The sequence below is a fragment of the Leptinotarsa decemlineata genome, unplaced genomic scaffold, assembly GCF_025532065.1.
Source record: "Leptinotarsa decemlineata unplaced genomic scaffold, Ldec_3_MD MMD2_tig00000157_RagTag_RagTag, whole genome shotgun sequence".
Taxonomy (NCBI): domain Eukaryota; kingdom Metazoa; phylum Arthropoda; class Insecta; order Coleoptera; family Chrysomelidae; genus Leptinotarsa; species Leptinotarsa decemlineata.
Window position 1 is genome coordinate 2077042 of NW_027412543.1, and position 13175 is coordinate 2090216.

General features: G+C 34.9%; 1 long non-coding RNA gene across 1 annotated transcript in view; it reads left to right on the forward strand.

Annotated features, from left to right (window-relative positions):
- Positions 1-1174: 1174 nt before the first annotated feature.
- Positions 1175-13175, forward strand: part of LOC141481329 (uncharacterized) — a 198283-nt gene continuing 186282 nt past the window's right edge. The window contains exon 1 of the long non-coding RNA XR_012464895.1: positions 1175-1359. This is a non-coding gene — a long non-coding RNA (uncharacterized lncRNA). The remainder of the gene's footprint in view (positions 1360-13175) is intronic.

Consider the following 13175-nt stretch of genomic DNA (forward strand, 5'->3'; position numbering starts at 1 on the left):
AAGGTAGCCATGTGTAAATCTTGTGTGACCAAGACGGAGGCGCGTGAGAGTCACTTGTGCTATTCTGCTCTTACAAGTTGGTTGCCAACCCAAGATATTGTTTTTAATGTTACGCAATTTTTATCGCGAATTCAACCACTCTTGATACCACAAACATGACAATTTATTTTTGAAAAAGACTTTCAAATCACTCTGTACACTGCGAGATACTACTTCTGATTCAGCATTTACTATTGCGTTTCGCGCACATTGGTCTGCTTTTTCATTTCCGACTATCCCGTTGTAAAAAGGGATCTACATAATGCTGATCTTCCGAGAGTTCTTCTTTGCTTCCAACAGTTCTGATTTCATCATTTTGGCAATAGGATTGATAGGATATATTTGTTGTGATATTTCTACTGAACTGAAGGAGTCTGTGAGGATTAGGCCTAACGAAGAATTGGAGTGATTAATGTACTGGATTGCCTTGTATAATGTATACAATTCTGCGGAAAAGACGGTAGTGTCAAAGGGCAGTTTATATTTGAAATCGTCGTTAGGAGTTACCGCCGCTGCACCAACACCATTGTCGGTTTTTGAGGCATCGGTATATACTTTCGTGAAACTATGGTAACGCTGATTCAAAATAGAGGCCAAGGCAGTTCTGATAATAGAAGGGTTTGTATCGTGTTTATTATAGAAATGTAAATTGGTGTTAATTTCAGGAATTGCTATAGTCCAAGAAGGTGGATGGTCGAGATCTAATGGATAGACATCCGGGAATTCAATGTTTAGGTGCTGAAGATACGTTCGAATTCTTTCATAGTATGGCTTAGGTGTGCGTGTCTTCCCATTGAAATAGTGCCGGTATTTATTGGTAAACGTATTATTGTACAAAGGCTTATTTTCATTTGCTGCTATGGATATGGCATGTGACAAGGTTAAATACATTCGTTGCCGTTGCAAGGCGGGTTCACCAGTTTCAAAATAAATACTATCTATCGGAGTAGTGCGAAAAGCACCCAACGCGATTCTGAGAGCAGTATTATGAATAGTGTCAAGCGGTCTCAAGACTGATTTTGAGGCAGATGCATACGCAATGGAACCATAATTAATTTCTCATCCTATCTTTTCACAAGAGTTATTGTAATTCTTATGTGCATTGAGCATTCATACTCACGATTAATCAATCATGGGTCAAAACACGCTAAGTATAATAGGGACAGCGCATGTTTCGATCTCTTTTACTATTCCCGCTATTCATTTATGCATGTTGTGTGAAAGAGGCAGAACTAGTATTACGTCAGACGTGCTTTCGAGTGGACGTGTAAAATATCGGCGGATCTCGAAGTGTGTCTGTTTATTGCAAATACTGTGAAGGTAAGTAACAACTATTTTTTTGTAATAAAGTGACCATTTGTGAAATAGGTCTGTATAGAACAAAATATGTAATAGTGTTCAGTGACCATTTACAGATTAGGTCTATGAGGTAAAAAATTATAATTAAAAATGAACGGCACTTATGCGAATAGGTCTATTTTTGACTAAAATTATACCGACTGATTATTTTTGTTATTCTGAATATTGAGCCATCAGTAGTAAAAATAAGGAGGATCAATTGGCTATTTCTTGGAATACGTCCCCTGAATATAAAAGTTTTGTACGTTATGTACCGAATATTACTGGAATTTTTTTCCCAACATCAAATCGTTTTCAATAACTGTTTTTTTAATCTTCCTCTTTGAAGATGATCACTTGGTGATCGAAACACGTGTCGAGGTGTTGAAAATAATGATTTGATGTTGAGAAAAAACTCAGTAATATTCATTACTACACCAAAGGTTTACTTCACAAGCCTAGTTCAAGAAATGTTCAGTTTGATGGGAATAACACCTTCAAAATTGCAGAATGATGAAGAAAAAACAAGCATTTGGTTGAATATCTCAATAGCCATGTTGTTCAATGGGTAGAAAAACGTTACTGAGACTGGTGTAAAGACTTCAAATAAATAGATACATTTGATTTTTAAAACTTTGCATTTCAATTTATTACCTTGTATACACGAAACTTCCAGTACAACAATGACTATCGAATGACTTTGTTTTAGTTTAAACATCATTATAAACCCACTGGATGCTTAGTTGTGTTTCGAAAAAATATTTCATATAGAAATGAGTTGTTAGGGTTGGATGGGAGTTCAGTTTCAGTAGCTGAACCATACAAGGTGATTCACGGCATTTACTTTATTTGGGAGTATCTAGGTTTTCGATAATTTTATGATTTGAGCGTATGCGTTCGCATTCAAATTCAATTGTATAGGTTCGCTATCCGCTTTATATAATTGATTCGTAACAGTGTTCGTATCCATAAGTATTCGTTAGTGTAAGTGGCTTTGATGTTGGGATGTTGACTAATTGACGTATGATTAAGTTTTGGGGTGGGTTCGAATACTCTATTTGTAACAAATATTTTTTTATAATTTTCTGTTTAGTAAAAGAAGGGATAATGGTTGGTTTGGATTAGTTTGGTTTTGTTTCAGTTATTTCAGAAAATCCGTCTATTAAAAAATATACGGTCGGAAACCTTAATAGTGGGTCTAGAACGGTTTAGTGTTGGGAGAAATCTCCAGTAATATGAGGTAACACTCTTGCAAAATACTTCCATATTTTTAATACATTGTAGCTTACGGCCAAAAAATATTGAAAACTCATTTTTATAAATTATAATTAATTGATATCTTGTCAATAACTAATAATCAGTTTCTATTGTTACTGTATTCAATTCTAATTCATTCTTAATTTCAAATACTATGATATGCATATATTAGTGTATTAATTTATACTTTCAATTTGATAATAATTCCATTGTGTGCATACGCCATGTTTGTTACAACATTGAGAGATCGCACTTTGAAACGATACAGCCTCATCAATCTGTAATGTTTTTTCTCAAATCGGATTCATCATTACTAATATATAACTTTCACGCTTCCAATTTTCATCGAGTCATTCACGAATAATACCCAACATTCGCAGTTAACTTCAATATCTTACGTTGGTGTAGAGGCTAAGGACAATGTTTACGGCACGGAGGATCCAGGTTCGAATCTCATAACTATAAACTTTTTTTAATTAAAATCACCTGACAAGGGGGCCTGAGCGCTGATGTGGAATCCCGAGGGGGCCGAGGGCGGAGTACTAGGGGAGCTGAGAGGTTTTAGGTGGAGTACCAAGGGGGCCGAGGGGCAGAGTTCCACGCTTGAATCGCTCGTTCCATGCTGCGTCGATGTCGTCTCACGTTTCCCCAACTCCTGTTCGAACCAAAAATTGCAAAAAGTTCAGCTCCATAAAAAAAAAATGCGATTTTGCGCTCATTCCCGCCATGTTCATCTACTCCTAGTTCAAGAGATGTTTAGTTTGATGGAAATAACACCTCCAAAATTGCAGACTGACGAAAAAAAAAACAAGACAGGGAGCCTTTGGTTGAATACCTCAATAGCGATGTTACTCAATGGATAGAAAATCAGTATCGTGTGACAATCACCAATCCACCTATTCCAAATGGCTGGAGTTGCGATAAAGAAAACCAATCTAATTCTGATGCTATATATTATAATGAATGCTCATTACTACATCCAACACTTCGGTTTCAAATTTCACAGAAAGCCATCAATTCTGTTAAAAATAACATGTCACCAGGGCCGTAGCGAAAAGAAATACCAGGGGGAAGGGAATCCATATTTTCCCAACCTCATCAGCAAAATTTCCCAACTTTCGAAAAAATGAATGCCAGGGGTTAAGTTACTACTATAATATAATAATTTTCTTACTTAGCTATCCAAAGATTGGCTGAATGCTTATGCATTATGCACAAACAAAAATAAATTTTGGTAAATATGAAAATAATAATGGGAATTATTCTATTTTGGACCAAGGTCGTTGGTATTCCACCATATCCACCATGTATAGGAATATTCAATACAAATGAAAGGAAACAACACCCAAATTATATTATGTTTATTGTTTTCTACTATTATTTTTTCTATCTTTACGACCCGAAATTTCCCAACTTTTCAAAGTCGAAAAAATAGCGTAATATTGAGAATTTTGTAAAATGGTCGAGGCTGAGGAATTAGTTACTATTATAATATATTGATTTTTCTACTTAGATATCCAAAGATTGTTTGCTGAATTGAATAAACATCAGACTTTTCAGTTTGTAAGCGTAATGTGAATTACGGGTAACCTAAGACTACGTTTCTGAAATAATTTATTATTTGCTAGTCAAAAGTGGCAATTAGTTACTACATCCTCATCAATGGTAACACTTGGATGAAACTCTATTGAGACTGTTGCAAAGACTCAAGAATAAATAGATACATTTTTAAAACTTTGCATTTTAATTTACTACCTCGCATTCACAAAACTTCCAGTACAAAAATGACTTATTATTTATTATGTCAACAGAATGCTCTCCAATATGCGTCATAAATAGACTTATAACATAATTTTGCAATGATGACTTAATTTGAAACTAGTATTGAGCGCTTTTTTGCTAGGAAAGGAAAGTCTCTTGAATTATTTTCTGACAACGGCACTAACTTTGTCGGCGCTGACCGTGAGCTGTAAACCTTATTCAATTCAGCTGTTACTTGGTCACGGTGTACTCAAAAGGCTAACCTATAAATCTGCTAAGAATCGATATAATGCGTCGGAACACAGAAGAGTTATATTGAGATGTATTCAATACTATAATTTTTTGAAGACTTTCTTGCTCATTTACCACAATTTGTATTTTTTGAAATCAATCACTTTCATTCTTAGGGTGCGATTTCTTGAAATTATTTTCCATGCGTCAAAGTATGTCTTCTCACATGGTCCCTTCTACTGTAACCTTTACCGCAAATGGGGCAATAGTGCGGTTTGGTATCTGTATGATGATACATGTGCCGGGTGACATCGCATTTGTAATTGAACGTTTCATAACAATGCACACATTTGAAGGGTTTGTCTCCCGAGTGCCTTTCGGAATGTTTCTGCAAGACCCCCTCACTGCTGAATCTTTTGCGTCATAAACAGACGTAACTCATGGAAAATTTGGAAAAGTTCAAAAATAATTTTGCAATAGTGACTTAATTTGAAACTACTCAACATTTAATATCAACATATATTGAAAATATTATAAATACAATGTTACTTGGTCACGGTGCACTCAAAAGGCTAATCTATAAATCTGCTAAGAATTGATCTAATGCGTCGGAACACAGAAGAGTTATATTGAGATGTATTCAATACTACAATTTTTTGAAGACTTTCTTGCCCGGTTACCACAAACTGAATCTTTCGAAATCAATCACTTTCATTCTCAGGGTGCGATATCTTGAAATTATTTTCCATGCGTCAAAGTATGTCTTCTCATATGGTCCCCTCTACTGTAACCTTTACCGCAAATGGGGCAATAGTGCGGTTTGGTATCTGTATGATGATACATGTGCCGGGTAAGATTCCATTTGTAATTGAACGTTTTAAAACAATGCACACATGTGAAGGGTTTGTCTCTCCAGTGCCTTTCGACATGTTTCTGCAAGACCTCCTCACTGCTGAATCTTTTGCCGCACTTAACACACCTGAAGGGTTTGTCACCATCATGTATCGATTTTCTATGCTGTCTGAGGTAACACTGCTTAGAGAAATACATGTTACATTGATCGCATTCATGTTTACACGTTCCAGAACCGCTGTTCCCTTCGAGTCTATTTCCAGTTGTTTCGAGGCCGAAGCCTCGCTGGTGAGTCAGCTGCATATCCGTCTGCGATCCACCTGAATCTCCAATGGAAGATGACATTCCCCGCATATCTCCATTAAGATGTGAGTGCTTTGTTGCTCCGTTGCTATTTGTCGTCTGATGTGAGTTGGCACTATTCTTCAAAACCATATTTTTATGAATTGCAGAATTATAATGCCGTTTCAAAAAGCCTAGATAGGCAAAATGCCTTTTACAATCAAGACAATTATAGGATATCTGTCCCTCCATAGTAATGGATATGCTGGTGAATTCTCGCAATGTCATAGGAGATGAAGCATTGAAATCATTTGAAGGCTCCAGATGTAGCAATTGTGATGGTGTTCGGCTTATACGGAAATCGATCCCCGGTTGATGACTCCCTTGGGTTTTTTCAAACACAATCTCCGACGTTGACGTCGCTTCATCAGTATATTTCGCTCCCTGTTCCATTTACTGTTCGAGTTCCTTCGGTGAAATATCGTTTTTTACTGCTGCTGATTGCCAGTCTTGGTTTGACAGGTTCGACACGTTAGAAAGGAAAGGATAAGGAGAAATATGGCAATTATAGAAATTCTGCCCCTCCATAGTACTGGATTCGCCGGTATTTTCTCGCGTTATCATAGAAGAGAAAGCATTGAAATCACTCGAAGGTGCTAGACGTAGCATTTGTGATGGTGGTTGCATGATACGGGAATTGATCCTCGGTTGATAACTCACTTGAGTTTCTTCAAATACCGTCTCCAACGTTGATATCGCTCCTTCAGTATATTTCGCTCCCTGTTCCACATACTGTTCTGGTTCCTTCGCCGAAATACTGTTTTCTACTGCTGCTGATTGCCTGTCTTGGTTTGACAGGTTCAAGTCTTCAGAAAGTAAAGAACCAGTAGAAGGATCACTGTTCAGAAATGCAACTGCATCCGGACTTGTTGCGAACCCATTCTCAAAGAAAACGTAATTTTCCAAATTATCTAGAATGTTTTCATTGTTATTCTCCATTGAAAGATTGTGCGATTTTCAGAATGAAAACTATATCAAATACTAGAAACTAGTCCACAAGCAGTTCAAAAATGAATGGTGTTTCTCGTAGTCATTCGTTATTAGATATACTGAACAGAAACGTTTTTATGCTATTCAAAGCATAACTGTCGCTAAGCACCAACTATGTGATATGCTCAGATGGATATCATAGAATTTAAATACCCATTTTCTGAAATAGTCGTCCGTCCGCATATCGAATTCATTGTATGTCGTTAATAAGATAGGTAACATTTTAATTGAACCATGTAAATATAATGATATCTTGGTAATTGAGATCAGAAAGCAGGTACAAGAAATTTTAAATTTACTTACAGAATGTAAAGATTTCTCATTTGGCCAGTTCTAGAAATGACAATGTTCATTTGATATCATCAAAATAATTATATAACTCATATACAACGACATTATATAATGTTTTATTTTATCTAGTTTTAATAGGTAAGTTATGTATCTATATGGCATATCGGATATAGGCTACAAATACGACGAAATCTATACAATATAAATTATTTTGAGGTTGTCAAAAATACATTATTATCTGAAATATATCTGGAGTTAGTTATATTTTCTTTTGTGATGGAAAGTTAAAAATAATTTTATAATTGAAAAGTCACCTATCGTTGAAAATGTCAAAGCTAATATTGGGGTTCTGGCTTCAATATTTCTAATTCTGAATGTGTCACAATAATAGTTTATTGAGAGAGCTTTCTGCAATAGGTATTCAATTTCCTGGGACATACAGAGTGAAAATGTTCACATTTGAAATGGCCATGAAAATTTATGAGAAAGCAACTGCCAGTAAATTAAACATTCAGAATTTTACTATTGCTAAAGCCATCATTCTGTCGCAAAGTAATGTTGCCGAAAGGACATATAAGAAAGTAATAACATAATTGATTAGAATATCTATTGAATAGAATTGATATTGATGAAAAATTTCGTATATTTCTCTAATAATTGTTGAAATAGTTGAATGATGTCTATTTAAGAAAAAATTGAAATTTCGAAATTTGTTATGAAATCCGTTCGAATCGTCTTCAAATTCTCCACACGAAACATTTTTTCGAATTTTGTGATAATCAACAAAAATTCTTTGATTGATTCAAATATTGTGACCCTATCTTTCATGTAATACAAAAATTATATGGATTTCGTTCAAAAAAACTTTTGTATTCTCAAATCTCAGCAACTGAATATTTTGTTTTATAGATATCTAAGTTGAGCGCCACACAGTCAATAAAATGAATGATCATTGATATGGTCGACTGTGAAACCAAATCTAATCAAATTCAGTTCTTTAAGCCACGGGAATAAAATGAAACTATAATAAATCAGATATTCTGAAGATACTTGACATTCACAAAACACTGGCCGGTGAATTGAATAAGGGTAGAAATCAAAATCTGAATGAGCTCCAAGTTTGCCATTTAATCATATGTGAAACACATTGTAATAACTCAATAATGATCGTAGGTGAAAGTACGCTTTCATTTACCTAAGGATAGTCCAGGTAAAAATGTTAGGAAAAGTATTACTTATAAGATTCATGTCATAAAAAAATAATCAATAGGAATGGTGTTGAAAATTACCTCACCAGAATATACCCAGTTCAGGTTTACATTATGAATGGATCAATTCAAAATTCAATAATTGTATCACGTTAATAAAACAGTATTTCTGATGCAAAAAGTAGTTATTTTCGGAAAAATTAGTCAAGTGTAAGTATAATATTTGCCTGTTAGATTATCGTCGAGCTGTAGCTGCAGTTTTCTTCGACCAGAAACGGGACAGACTTGGAGCACGTACTTTTCTAATTCCAAAATGGACTTTGACTATCGTGGGGACATGGATAATCACATTTATCGAACTTGATGAATGAAAATTCCATCATTTGGTGAATTGACTGAAAATATATTCCGTGAGGCAATCAGAGATAGAAGTCCTTGTTCTTCCCTCTTTAATGATTCCAGAAACTCTATTCTAAAAAGTCTCCAATACTAAAACCCTGAAAAAACAATTTCCATAATGAAAATTCATTCAAAAGTTCGAATCACTAAAAGGTGAATCTCATATGAAGATGAATGGATCGAAATGAATTTTCATACCTCCTTAATCGAAGGGTCCGTTAACCAAAAAAATCACGAATAACCTTTTCAAGGAAATGGCGTCGCTCGTTCTGGAAAAGTGGTTGTGACCCAGTAGAATCCTCAGGAAGTGCAACCTTTTGTGGAACTCTCAAAATCTATATATGAAACTATATCCGAAACGATATCGTTCAATTCTTGAAAATTGACCACACGGCTCACCACTGAACAAATCCCTCTTGAGATTCTCGTTCATCACTCCCTTTTCCAAAAAATGGCACAACTTTTTGCCGTTGTCATGATCAAGGATCACCTACAGCGCAAATCTATTATGAGGAATTCACCCAAATAATTTTGGCAACACCTCATTCCTGACTTTCGGTTTGATGAAAATAGAAAATCTACTTCGAAGGGATCCGAGTGAATCGGTCCTATTGGAAAAAAAAACTTATCAATCTGTACCAGAAACTAATTATCATATGTGTATTGAGAAGTGAAAATCTTTGCGAGGCAAATGGGTGTGAATTGGATTGCTTACACCTCAGGAAACTTTTTTTAAAATCAATTATAATTACCTTCGGCGAAATAAAAATTAAATGAAGAGTACAGTAGGTTTTTATAAACGCTACACAACCCCTCTCCCAAAAAAATAAAATAGACCACCAAAGGGATATTTTATACAACACGAAGTGCTATTCATTGAAGTTTCGGCTACGGTAGCTCTGCGTACCACACATCCTGTAAGAATAAGTAATATCGGGAAGTCTAAATCAGGATTTGTCATGAGTCGGGAAAAAGTTACAATCAAATATGTCTGCCTCAACTTGAAATGAGTACACAAAAACTAGATACAATTTTCTTCAAGAGAACCATTATATCAAAAACACATGCAAACCAATCAGAAACAAAAACTGATAGTACTCTCAGAATAAGGAACATCGTGCACTAAGTTCCTTCATCAAGAATGAAAAATACAGTAATATATCTGTAGGAAACCTAACAAATCCAACATAGGTTGAAATAGGAGATCAGTAACAATATATTACCCTACTGATTCTTCAGAGTTAGAACCAAAATAGGGTTTTATATCCCTAATATGCCAATCTCCAGCATTTGAATCATCTACAATAACTAAATTATAAACCAAGGCCTATGGAGCTTGCCTATACTTACGCTCAACAGATTCAAACGGAGTTGTGCACACACAACTAATATGCTCCAAATCAAGAGTGGCTCCTGTGAGCCCAGTTAGCTTGCCTCGCTTAGAGCTATGCAGTGCAGTATTACTTTCCAATTCACTTATCATGGTCAAGAAATCTCTTCTATTAGACGTCACTGACATTTATTTGTGGTCCGACTCCACGATCACAATACATTGGGTGCAAACTGCTCCGTATCGCTTGAAACCTTCATAGCCAATATAATAGCTGATATACAAAAATCTGTCATTGGCAACATCTATTCTCTAAAGACAATCCCGCAGATCTAGTGTCACGCGGAAAATTACCTTCTGGATTTATTACTAGTTCTATATGGCCTAACGGCCCCTCTTGGTTATCACAGGACAAAGACGAATGGCCAAAAGGCGCATTATCTGAAATTACTATCCCTGAACTTAAAGCCGTAGCAAATAATCCCGTTACTTGTTACGTTTCATTGAAAGGGTTTCCATTAGTTGAATGTTTCAGTTCTTTTCGTGAACTTAAATGTGTGGTTGCTTATCTATTGCGTTTTTTACACAATACAAAACATAAAACCCTTAAAATCATTTCAAACAAAACTAATCTGCTTGTTTTGGGTACTAATCGTAGCTTGGTGGAGAGACATATTAATATTGTTATTGCTGATACAGTAATATGCCCCACGAACGTGGAAAAAAATTTAGGTATCGAAATGGACGTGAATTTAAGGTTTACAAAACATGTCACAAAATGTGTTCAAAGAAGTTACATGAGTTTGAGAATGCTTTATCCTCATCGTCATTTATTATCAATAAGTTTGAAAATAAAATCAACAATTGCTCTTGTGTTGAGTCATTTTGCATATTGTGATGTTGTGTATGGTTCATGCCTGGATGAAAAAGATATTTTGAGAATTGAGAGAGTTCAAAAATCATGTCTTAGGTATATATATGGTATCAGAAAATATGACAAAATTTCATATAAACTTAAAGAAACCAATTGGTTGACAATGGAAAATTCACGTGTTTTACACTCGGCTACCCTCTTTTATAAAATATTGATTAACAAATGTCCATCATATTTTTATAACAAAATAAGATTTCGTTGCGATGTACACACTCTAAATTTGAGGTTTAAAGGGTTACTTTCTCCGCCGCCCCATCGAACCACTCTATATCGACGATCCTTCAGTTATAATATATATAGTTTGTACAAAAATATTTCACAAAAATATAAAGTTAGTAGAGTTTTCTCATTTAAGTGCTGTTACAAAAAATATCTCATCGCTGCTCAATTATAAAGCCATTGATTTTATAGATTTTATACTTCTGAAAAATTTTCAGTAATAAATTTGACATGTTTTCTCTCTCTCTCTCTCTTCCCTCTCTCTCCTTCCTCTTTTTTTTTCTTTCTCTGTTTCATTGTTTTTTCTCTCGTTTAGTTTTCTTTCTCTCAAGGCTAGAACTAAGATCAACAGTACCCTTCCGGTACATGTTGTTTCTAGCCTTATTTGTATTTTTTTAATCATTTTTATAGATTGTATATTTATTGTATTCATATGGAACTACGAGTAAATATTATTATTATTATAAACTAGAAAACAGAATCAAACAAAAAATACAGAACAAGGATCAAGCCACCCCAACAGACAGAACAACACAACGATGGACAGCATTTACGTACGTAGGACACCAAACCAAAAAACTAACAAACATCTTCAAATCACTGAACATCAACATCACATACAAGCCGAACACGAAGATAACACAAAAAATAAACAACTATGAAAAAGAAGATGACAAAGACCAAAACGGTATATACAGTATACAATGCTCGGACTGCAACAAATTCTATATCGGCCAAACCAAGAAAAAACTAATCCAAAGATACAATGAGCACAAAAAGGCATACATAAATCCAATAGTATATGAATCAAACCTCGCAACACACGTCATACAAAACAAACATAATTTCCACCCACCAGAGAACATAAAACTCATAAAACAAGTCAACTAGGGAAACCGCATGGACATTTGGGAAAACTTGAACGTCCATAAATCTAACATTCATGAATCACTCATCAAGGAACAAGTACAAATCAAAACACAACAAGACCTAGCATTCAATATATTGAACAAAACCATACAGATTCCTAGAGAAGATCTAACACATAGAAGAGTACCTGATGCAGTACAAATACAGACGAATTTACCTAAAGTACCTGAAATACCTGAGTTGAGACGCTCTGACCGTATAAAGAGGCAGACGACAGGATGACAAGTTCAGTTTGAGGAGTGCCTAGAAGATGACAGTACTACCAACTGTCGAAAGCGCACGCAGATAATCAATAGAAGATATAAAGCTTTAAATCCTTTTTGTGGAATATCAATAAGAATATATATTCTCCATTGCAACACGTTCCACATTCAAAGATATGTATATATCATGCAGACATATGACTGAACATGGTAAACAACAGTTTATAGAATGCGTGAATACTGTAAATTGGAAAATATTTCACGAAATAAACAATCCTGATGAATCTACAAACTTCCTGGTGAACACGTTATCAACATTGTATGATAAATGTTTTGTCAAAAAAATTTTAAAAATATCCACGCAGAATTACAAAGAGTTTTTTTTCTTTAATGATATGCAATAATTGAAATGCACCTTGGATGCTGTCAAAATCATCGGAATCGGACGACCGGAAGTGGAAACCGAAAGTGGTCGTTTTTTGATGGATTCGAATCCTTCTCACCCTAAGGAATCCAAATATATCATATGTTTCAGTATACAATGGTTTTTTCAGTTCCTTTGTCAATAAATTCTGCGTTTTGCATCAAGCGTCTGCAATTGGAATAGACTTATAGTTGTTCATAACCCAACATTTTTCAATTCCAAGTTTTTTCAGTGATTTTTGTTGAATTTGCAATTTTTCCTATGCTATTTCACATTGGGCGTTGGATATTATATTCGTTACACCATCTTTGTTTTTTCTCTGTCGGTACACTCTGTATTCGTTTCCCTTCCATTTGATGTACTGCACGTTGAGATTCAACTATCATTAACAAATATTTGGTTTAGTACCCTTATGACATGTTGCGTC